This window comes from Hippopotamus amphibius, chromosome 6 (assembly GCF_030028045.1).
Source record: "Hippopotamus amphibius kiboko isolate mHipAmp2 chromosome 6, mHipAmp2.hap2, whole genome shotgun sequence".
Lineage (NCBI taxonomy): Eukaryota > Metazoa > Chordata > Mammalia > Artiodactyla > Hippopotamidae > Hippopotamus > Hippopotamus amphibius.
This window is the reverse complement of record NC_080191.1, coordinates 143,106,546-143,117,663: the sequence shown is the minus strand read 5'-3', so window position 1 is coordinate 143,117,663 and position 11,118 is coordinate 143,106,546.

The following is an 11,118-nucleotide window of genomic DNA, read 5'->3' as shown; positions in this document are numbered from 1 at the left end:
TAGAGGTGAATGTGGGAGCCTGTTGCCTGAGTTGCTCAATAGCCTTCCTGCAACCATAAAGGAAGTGGCCTGTTGATAAAGCCAACACAAAAAGGAAGCTGAAGTCAATAGAATCCTGAAGAAATGGAATCAGAGCCATAATTATGTGACCCAATGCAAGTCCTGTGATTTAGGCCAGTTTGAGAGAAGATTCTGCTATTCACAGTAGAAATCATTGTAATTCAGGACACTATAGGGTAACTCTTCCTCTGCCTGCCTCTGAGAGGCCAATGTGTAGGAGCACGCAGAGAACTGGGCAGTATTTGGAAGCACTGAGCTGAGCCCAGGCTTTCATTTACTGCCTGTAAGGCTTGAATCAGCCCCTTCATCTTCTGAACTTCAAATATCTTGTTTGCTAAAAATGGTAAGAACACTATTTACCACAAAAGGACTTAGAGACGATTAAATAGTTTTTGTCTTAAAACAGTGATTTTCCAAATTTAAAACATTACATAGACATAAGCTCCTTTTGTCAGGCATGGCTACATTTGCAGCCTTTGAATGCTGGCTTTCTCCACATCTAAGTCCACTTGGTTCCTAGCTCTAGAATGAGCCTCTTTTCAGCCTCTGCCATCAATGAAACATCCCTGACCCTAAAAAAGAAGCAAGGTGACAATCTTTAGTTTACAAAGTAGAAACTGAGTAGAAGAGAATCGAGCCCGAAAAAAAGTAATTTAACTGTCAAAATTAAATTGTCATAAAATGTATTAAAAAACCAAGATAGATATTTTCTCTAAAAAAATAGAATCTGTCTATGGGGCTTACATGCTGCCCATTTGTGTGAGGCATGTGCCCTGGGGTTTGTTCAGTTCCCATCATGTCCTATTGTCTTGTACTTCACCATTTCACTCAAACATGTCGCTTTTGGTTCTATAGGCTTTCATTTGGGTACCATGCTCCAACCCAATAGGGACTAGTGCCAAAAATCAGCAATCTATATGCTAATATAATTTTGTTCTTTATGCCTCAATTCTGACTACTGGGCTTTTGCTCTATTCCTGTAATCCCATTCCCACCTTACATTCTGGTTTATAGGGTACTGTATTGTACTCCTGACCGCAAGTTTCTACCATGGTAATCTGCTATATGCAATACATTCTAGGCCTTATTATTGCTAATTATACCTACCCGGCAACAGATAGGAGACTTTCTCTGAATTCCAGTTATGTGTTAGTATAAATTCCTAATACTACTGTTTGCATGCCTGCTTCTTCGAACTTTAAAATTTCTTGCCTTTAGATTCCCCAGAGTTATTCTCTATACACCAGTTGGTATACCCCTCCTTTAACTTAATGTTGTTACTTTACAACATAAACTACCAACCTAGCACAGCTGCCTTTCAGAGGAAGAGCTCTGCCAGCTGCAGTTCCTGCTTTCTGCTTACACGAGCTATCAACATTCCTTATGCATTTACAAGTCTCTTTCAGATTTGACTGCAGCTGAACTCTACATAACAAAGTATTTGGAATTTCAAATCTCTTGTTTCCTATATTCTTACCAGAATTTCTAAAATCTGTCTCCTATTTGCATTTTTATATATCTTCATGAGACAGAAGTAATTTTCAAAGGTTATAGCTATCTAGTGAAAGTGTTAAGTAGCTTTGCCATTTTGGAGATAACTCACTATGGATGAAACAAAATACTATCGCAGTATAAAGCAGAAATATCATGATGTAAATGTCTACCTGTTTCATCTGAAGAAGATGGAGGTCAGAATGACAATACCTTATTCATCACATTTCTTGACTTCCTAGAGTTCAATCTAAAACTCTAGTTTCCTCATAGCATAGGACACTGTAGCATGGTATATTTAGATTTTCTTATTTCTTTGTACTTCATTCTTTCAATTATTTAGTTACATTAAAATTTGATACATAGTTCAATAATCTGAATTTAAGAGGGAAAATATTGAAATAAGGTTATTATTATTTTGAATTTTTTTCCTATTACTATTTTTTAAATATAAACATCATCCTAACTATACACATATTTTTACAAATTTTACATAATTTTGAGACGTCTGAAATGGTAATTAATTATGTTTTATTTCATACCTTTATGTGAATTGTCTTTATTTTAAGCCAAATATACAAAGCTAGAAGGATAGATTGCTATTGTGACAATTTTGGATTTCTATGTCAAATTTATCATATTCCCACAATCATTTTAAAGCTAGTTTCTGAACTTTATTATGTAATGGCTTCATGTTTGTTAACAATTTATAATAAATATTATTAGACTATCAACAGAATTGAAACTACTTTTTGTTTTATAGAATTTAGAAAATTTTAAAGAGATAAACTAAAAATCAGTGATTCTCAGTGAATTATATAAGGAGATATTTGAATGAGTATTTGGAAAGTCTAGTGAAGGTCATCCTACTACTTGACAAAATAAACAAACATTTTGTTTCATCCACAAAAAAGGTAATTTTGAGAATGTTTGAAGCATTTAGATTGATATTTACATTGATGTATGGAACTTAACATTTGCAAAAATATAGTTGATTAGATACCTGAATTATCATTTTTATTGAAATATCTAAAATAATTAGAATATGTAGATAGATAGATGTGTATGTGTGTATGTGTTTGTGTGTATGTGTACTTTTTAAAAATGAATCGCTGAACATTTAAAATAATGAATTCATAGATCCCAGAAACAAAGTGAATACAGAAAACTTAGAAAGCGTTTAGGAGCCAAAACTATGTTTTTGCCAAAACCTGGAGATCGTAAGTGTCTAATCTGGGGACTGCACAGGATATTGAGGACAGGATGTAGAGCCTATTCCCGACTTTAGAAATATAATAAAATACTCCCAAATAAAGCAATACTGGGCATAAAGTTGAGACCTTGAATACTTACAGTCTCAGTGTAAAGATAAAAGACAAATAAATCCCACTTTGAAGGATAATCCTCCTTCATGAACATGGTGTTGAGTTGATGGGGAAAGATTATCCCTGGGAACTTGCAACCTCAGAATCATCATTTTCAGTGTTTTAAATCCAAATTCACACTAACTATGCAGTATGAAAAACATCACAGATTTTGATTTAAAGTGCCACTTAGTTGACTAGCAGAAACAAGGCAAGTGTTCTCTAAAGAAACTGTACTTCAGTCTACTCTTCAAAAAAATTCCAAAAAGTTCTAAAGAAAATGGTGAGACAGCTCACCACTAATTTTTCAAACATTCCATGGAACAATGCCCCATATATTAAAGCTAACAAACAGGGTAGAGGAAAGTTCACAAGTTCATATCAAAATCAGATATAAGATTTACCAGACACAGAATATAAAGTAACCATGCATATTGTTTTGAAAATTAAAAGAGAAAAAAATTATATAGAACAAGAGGAAACAAATCAGCTTTGCCAAATAAAATAAATTTTTTGGAAATAAATAATTTGAGTTTAAAACTCTGTAGATGAATTCAATGATAAATAGAAGATAGAGCAAAATCAACTATGCAAAATGCAATCCAAAGAGACAAAGCTAAGGAAAATAAGAAAGGCATCATAAAAAAACCCAAGATAGAGTTTTCTTTTTCTTTTTTTTTTTTTTTTTACCATGTATACTTGGAGTTGCAGAAAACTCTGACAGAGAGAAAATATGAAACAAGTAAAAAATTCAGAATAATAATTGCTTAAATGTTCCTATAATTGCAAAAAAGAAAAAAAAAAAAAACACAAATACTCATATCTAGAAAGCCCACAAAATTGCTTGCAAGATAAATGAAAATATTCCCTACCTAGCAACATCATAGTGTAACTGCAGAACACATATAAAAAATAAAGGATTTTTAAGAGCGAGACAGAGAGAGAAAGAGAGAAAAGAGAGAATTTTATTTATTTATTTATTTACTTATTTATTTAAATCAGTTTTTATTGGAGTATAGTTGCTTTACAATGTTGTGTTAGTTTCTGCTATACAGCAAAGTGAATCAACTATATGTATACACATATCCCCTCTTTTTTTGATTTCCTTTCCATTTAGGTCACCACAGAGAATTGAGTAGAGTTCCCTGTGCTATACAGTAGGTTCTCATTAGTTATCTACTTTATACATAGTAGTGTATATATGTCAATTGCAATTTCCTAATTCATCCCACCACCACCTTCCCCCCAATGGTATAAGAGAGAATTTTTAAAGTAGCCAGAGATAAACAGTAAGTCAACTAGAATAAAACAATTAGATGGATTTCTCTTTTGTCAACAGCAACAATAGAAGCCAGAATACAATGGAATCATTGTTCTATGATTTCAAACAAACCAAAAAACCCATCACATAGTTCTAAGTAATGATAGATAACAACTGTTAACATAAAATTCTATGCATAGTTGTGAGGGGCCATTGAAGTGAATTGCCAAGATCCTGATACAAGAATAAGGATTTATCATACCAGCTCCTAAGAATGCTTCCCCTTTGCACATTGTCTCAGCTGATGAAAGCTGCTTTACTGAGGTCACAGCTTCTTTCTCATGCAGGACATAGCCAAGGTTCAAAAGCTTGGTATTCCACCAACTAGAAATACCTCTGAAGGGACATTCCACCATCTTAACTTCTCTAAGGTTGACTGAAGCTTCCATAGAAGCTTGGCTTCTCCCATCTTCAATCCCATTTTCTTCCCTTTCCTTGCACAGGTGTTAACTCCAAAATTCCTAATAATATTACCATATGCTTATCTGTGTATCAGAATTTGTTTTTCAGCCAACTCAACCTGTGACAATAGTGCATTGTTTTTCAAGAAAGAGGAACAAACTGCACCACCAAAAGACATACAATAAAGGAAATTCTAAGGAATGCATTTAGGAAGAAGAATGTTCTCAGGTGAAAGAATGAACATTTACGAATGGCAGATGACTATAAATATTATAAATAATATAATGAAACTGACCCAATATTTACAGTATAAATTAATGTTAATGTCTAATTGTTGTGTTGAAAACAACCCAGAACTAGGTTATTGAACAACAGAATAAAAGTTAGAGGAGCATCATTGTAATTATTTTACCCATTGTTCACTATATTATATTAAATTTATATTTTTGTTGTTCAAACAGAAGTTTAAAAAGTTGATTAACTTTAGCCTTTATTAAGATTACTATTCAAATCATTATTAAAGTTATAGACATGAAGAACATAATTTTCTTCTCTAAAAGAATAAAGGGGGAAAATGTAATGAGCAAAAATACCTTTAAAACTGAAACAGAGGAAGCAACAAAGAAATGAAAAGAATTGAGAGAATACAATATATGATAGAAATAAGTTCAAATATATCTAAAATATCACAATAAATTCAATAAATCTTCCAGTTAAAGACTGTCAGACTGGATTTTAAGAAAATATGGATATTTGTTGTTTCAAGAAATACAAGGACATAGGGAAATGAAGTCAAATGAATAGTGAGCTATAGCAAACAAATATCATCAAAAGAGGGGTTGTGTAGCTATATTAACAGCAGTCAAATAGGTTTTAAGAGATGCTTTGCCCAAAATAAAGAGGGTGGAATATTAACATAAAAGATTCATTTCCACAGTAAAATAAAATAATTTTAAACATGTTCATATAAAAACAAATTAGAGAATCTCAAGTAAAGTAAAATAAGCATTGAAGCTATATTAGTAATTAACTAATAAGGAGGAAAAAATAGAAAGTTTTGATAATGTAATAAGTTTGATCTAAAACAAATAGAGGTTTTTATTCAAGACCACACTAATTTTTTTAATTGACTATTTTTTTAAACAGCAGTTTTAGGTTCACGGCAAACTTTAGGGAAGAGTAAAAAGATTTTTCATATATACCCTGCCTCCACACATGCATAGCCTCCCCCATGATCAATATCCCCCACCATAGTACATTTACAAATGATGAATCTACATTGATGCATCATAATCACCAGTCCATAGTTTACATTACTGTTCATTATTATTGTACCTTCTGTGGGTTTGGACAAATGTGTAATGACATGTATTCAACTTCATGGTATCATACAAAATATCTTTACTACCCTAAAAATTCTTTGTGGTCTGCCTATTCATCTCATCTCAGCCCCCAACCCTTGGCAACCACTGCTCTTTTTATTGTCTCCATAATTTTGGCTTTTCAGAATGTCATATTTTTGGAAGCACACAGTATGTAGCCTTTTCAGATTAGCTTCTTTCACTTAGTAACATGCATTTAAGTTTCCTCCATGTCTTTTCGTGGCTTGATAGCTCATTTCTTTTTAGAAATTTCTTTTTAGAAATTTTCATTTCTTTTTCATACCGAGTAATATTTTATTGTCTGCATGTACCACAGGTTTTTTTTAAATCTATTCAGCTACTGAAGGATATCAGGGTGGCTTCCAAATTTTGGCAATTATGAATAAAGGTGCTGTAATATCCACATGTCAGTTTTTATGTAGGCATAGATTTTCAACTCCTTGGAATAAATATTAAGGAGCAGGATTATTGGATCATATAATAAGAGTATGTTAAGTTTTTTTTTAACCTTTTGGTATCCTTTACGCATTCTTCCCATTACAATCCCCCACCTCTGGTAACCACTAATCTGTTCTCTGTATCTCTGAGATTATTTTTCTTGCTTGTTTGTTTTTACTTTTACATAACAGAGAGATCATGTGGTATTTGCCTTTTTCTGTCTGGCTTATTTTTCTTGGCATAATGCCCTCAAGATCCATTGTTGTTGTTCAAATAGCAAGATTTTATTCTTTATTATGGCTTAACAATATTCCATTAGATATATATATAACAGAATATATATATATATATATATCAGCTCTTGTAAAAAATGCTGCACATATCTTTTCATCTTAGTGTTTTCATTTTCTGTGGATAAATACCAAGAAGTGGAACTGTTGGGTCATATAGTATTTCTATTTTTATTTTTATTTTTGAGAAATCTCCATACTGTTTTCCATAGTAAGTGCACCAATTTACATTCCCACCAACAGTGTACAAGGGTTCTCTTTTCTTCACATCCTTGCCAATACTTGTTGCTCCTTGTCTTTTTGATAATAGCCATGTTAATAGTTGTAAGGTGATATCTTGTAGTTTTGATTTGTATTTCTCTGATGATTAGTGATGTTGAGCACCTTTTTATGTTCCTGTTGGCCATCTGTATGTCTTCCTTGGAAAAATGTCTATTCTGATCTTATGTCCATTTCTTCATTGAATTGTTTGTTTTTATGCTGTTGAGTTGTGTGAGTTCTTTATATGTTTTGGATATTAGCTCCTTGTCAGATATGTAATTTGCAATTATTTTCTCCCATTCAGTAAGTTGCTTTTTTATTTTGTTGATGGTTTCCTTTGCTGTGCAGCAGCTTTTAAGTTTGATGTAATCCTACTGGTTCATTTTTGCTTTTGTTACTTTTGCTTTTGGTGTCAGATTCAAAAAATTGTCACCAACACCTATGTGAAGGAGCATACAGTCTATGTTTTCTTCTAGGAGTTTTACAATTTCAGGTCTTATGTTTAAGTCTTTAATGCATCTTGAGTTTGTCTTTGTGCATGGGGTAAGACAGTGGTCAAGTTTCATTATTTTACAAGTGGCTGTCCAGTTTTTCAGCACCATTTACTGAAGAGACTGTCCTATCTTTTCTTCATTGTATATACTTCCCTACTTTGTTGGAAATTAATTAACTATATATGTGTGTGTTTATTTCTGGTCTTTTTATTCTGTTCCATTGATCTGTGTGTGTCTGTTTTTATGCCAATACCATAGTGTTTTAGTTTCTGTAGCTTTGGAATATACTTTGAAATCAGGAAGCATGATACCACTAGCTTTGTTCTTCTTTCTCAAGATTGCTTTGGCTCTTTGGGGTGTTTTGTGGTTCCATACAAATTTTAGAATCATTTATTCTATTTCTGTGAAAAATGCCATTGGAATTTTGATAGGAATTACTTTGAATACAGAGATTACTTTGGGTAATATAGACATTTTAACAACACTGATTTTTACAATCAGTGAGTAAAGAATATCTTTCCATTTATTTGTGTCTTCTTCAACTTATTTGACTAATGGCTTGTAGTATTTAATATACAGATCTTTCACTTCCTTGGTTAAATTTATTCCTAGGTATTTTATTCTTTTTCATGCAATCTTAAATGGAATTGGTTGCTTAATTTCTCTTTCTGATAGTCCCTTATTAATGTATAGAAATGTAACAGATTTTTGTGAATTGATTGTTTATCCTGCAAGTTTACTGAATTTGTTTATTAGTTCTAATAGTTTTTCACGGAGTCTGTAGGGTTGTCCATATATAATATCATGCCATCTGCAAATAGTAATAGTTTTACTTCTTCCTTTCCAATTTGGATGCCTTTTATTTCTTTTCTTCCCTAATTGCTATGACTAGGACTTTCAGTACTGTGAAAGTACAAAAGTGTGCACCTTCATCTTGTTCCTGATCTTAGAGTAAAAACTTTCAGCTTTTTGCTATTGAGTTGGCTTAGGGCTTGTCATATATAGCCTTTATTATGTTGAGGTCCATTCCCTCTATACTCTGTTTGTTGAGAATTTTTTCAAAAATCAATGGTGCATTTTGTCAAATGCTTTTTCTGTGTCTATTGAGATGATCATATGATTTTTATCCTTCATTTTGTTAATGTGATGTGTCATATTGACAGATTTGCAGATGTTGAATCATCCTTGCATTTCTGTAATAAAACCACTTGATCATGGTGTATGATCCATTTAATGTATTGTTGAATTTGATTTGTTAATAACTGAGAATTTTTACATCTATGTTCATCCAGGATATTGGCTTGTAATTTCCTTTTCTTGAGGCATCCTTTTTGCTTTGTTTTGATTACTGATTCAATCTCTTTACTAATATCGAGTGTTTAGAATATCTATTTCATCATAATTTATTCTTGTTAAGTTTAGTTTTGTAAGATACCAGCAGACTGTCTTCCAAAGTGGCTGCATCATTTAGCATTCCAACCAGTAATGAATGAAAGTTCCTATTGCTCCACATCCTTACCAGCATTTGATATCATCAATACATACATTATTATTTTAGAGCATAAAGTTTGTCTACTTAAGGTGCCAACACAAAAAGACAAATTTCAGATTTCTACATAATGTAGTGTGGGACAAAATACCATTCTAGAATGAACGCCTACTGTAATTTAATAACTGATGATAGCTCATGAAATGATTTTCTCTATTTAATGGTTTGTATATACACCTTCTGTCCAACTTCTTTACCTTATTCAATGTCTATACTATAGGCATATTTTTATTTCTTAGATGGCCCTGTTTTCTCTGTATATTTGTTGTGTCTCTCATTAAAAGAAGTTCTCCCAACTTATGTTATCTCCTGACACTGCTAAGATTGAAACTGTTTTGCACTTGAACCAACAAGTTCCTCAGATTACTTATTTTTTCTTAATGTTAGGTTAAATTGGTTACTTAAATGATAAAAAGTAATTAAAACTAAAAATTTAAATAGTGGCTTTTGGAGATGGAGGGAAATTTTGTTACCATCAAATGCAAACTAAGCATATTCGTTCCAGGTACTAAACTGAACACTGATAATACAGGAGTGAATAAACACAGTCCCTACAAGTGGATTTTAATACTTCAAGATTGAGAATAAATCTAGGGATAGAACTGCTTAAGAGTGAATGCCTGAAGAAAGCCCCAAGAATTAATCAAATTAGGAAGGATGCTTACCTAAAGAAACCTAGGATACCAGAAGTGTTTTCTAAACTTTCATAAATAATGGCATGGAAAATGGAACCAAGCTTCATAAATACAGAGTGAAGTGAAAACAAAAGCTAAATAATGAGCAGCATGTTTCATGTTAGCTGATGTAGTCAGACTCAAAGAAGGATCAGGCAGCGTTTCCAAACTTAAGTGTAAAACAAGCTGCATTCAATGTGGTAATCCCCAATATGCCCCTGGGGCCAGCATGGTAGATTAGAATGATAGTGCAGCTCTGAACTCTATTTCAGGTATCATCAAGTATTTTACAATTTCTTAAGTATTTGTTCAACTCAAAATTTTTGAGCACTTTTGCTGCATTATGCATAAAAGAGAGAGCTTACCCCTTAAGATGCATTTACTCAAGTTGAAAAGATTTATCTACCCATAGTGGAAGTAAACATTTTTTTATTCAAAGCCAGAAAGGATAAACTGTGAAGACCTAGTAAATCATCTTGAAGGCAGATTCTAAATAAGCCTTACTGATTTTAGAGTCTAGGTTCACAGAGGGAATAAAAAAAAACCAAGTAGTTAGAGATGAGAAAAAAAAAATGAGGCTTTTTGATGACCAAGAGAAAGAAACTTGATTCTTTGTTAGTATTGTATCCTATAGGACAAAGATTTCAAGTCATTTGTGGATCACAGGTTCATGGAATGGAGCACTTCTAAGAAGTTTTTTTTTGTTTTTTGTTTTTTGTTTTTTTTTTTTCCCTTGGCTTCACCATGTGGCAGTGAAAGTGGTGAGTCCTAACCACTGGATCACCAGGAAATTCCCTCTAAGGAGTATCTTTAAGGAGATGGAGGGAGTATTTCTGTGATGAATAGTCAGCAAGATCCATGGCCTTAAAAGACACAAAAGAGCCACTTGTAGCTCAACTTGGCAAGGGGCAGCAGAGAAGCCAACATAGCCCACTGGCTAGAACTGAAAGGTCAAGAATTAAAAATCACTATACTGACTGGCTTACTTTGCTTAGCATAATGTCCCCCAGGTTCATTCATATCATCACATATGACAGGATTTCCTTCTTTTTTAGGCTAATAGTCCATTGGATATAGATATAACACATTTTTTTATCCATTCATCTGCCAATGAATATTTAGTTTGTTTCCATATCTTGGCTATTGTGGATAACACTGCAGTGAATATGGGAGTACAGATACCTTCTCAAAATCCTCATTTCAATTCTTTTACATATGTATTCAGAAGTGGGATTGCTGAGTAACATGGTAGTCCTATTTTTAATTTTTTGAGGAAACTTTATGTTATTTTCCTTAGCAGTTGCACAATTTTACATTCCCACCAATGGTTCACAATGGTTTTAATTTCTCTACATCCTAACAGACACTTATGTCTCTCTTTTTTCCTTTTTT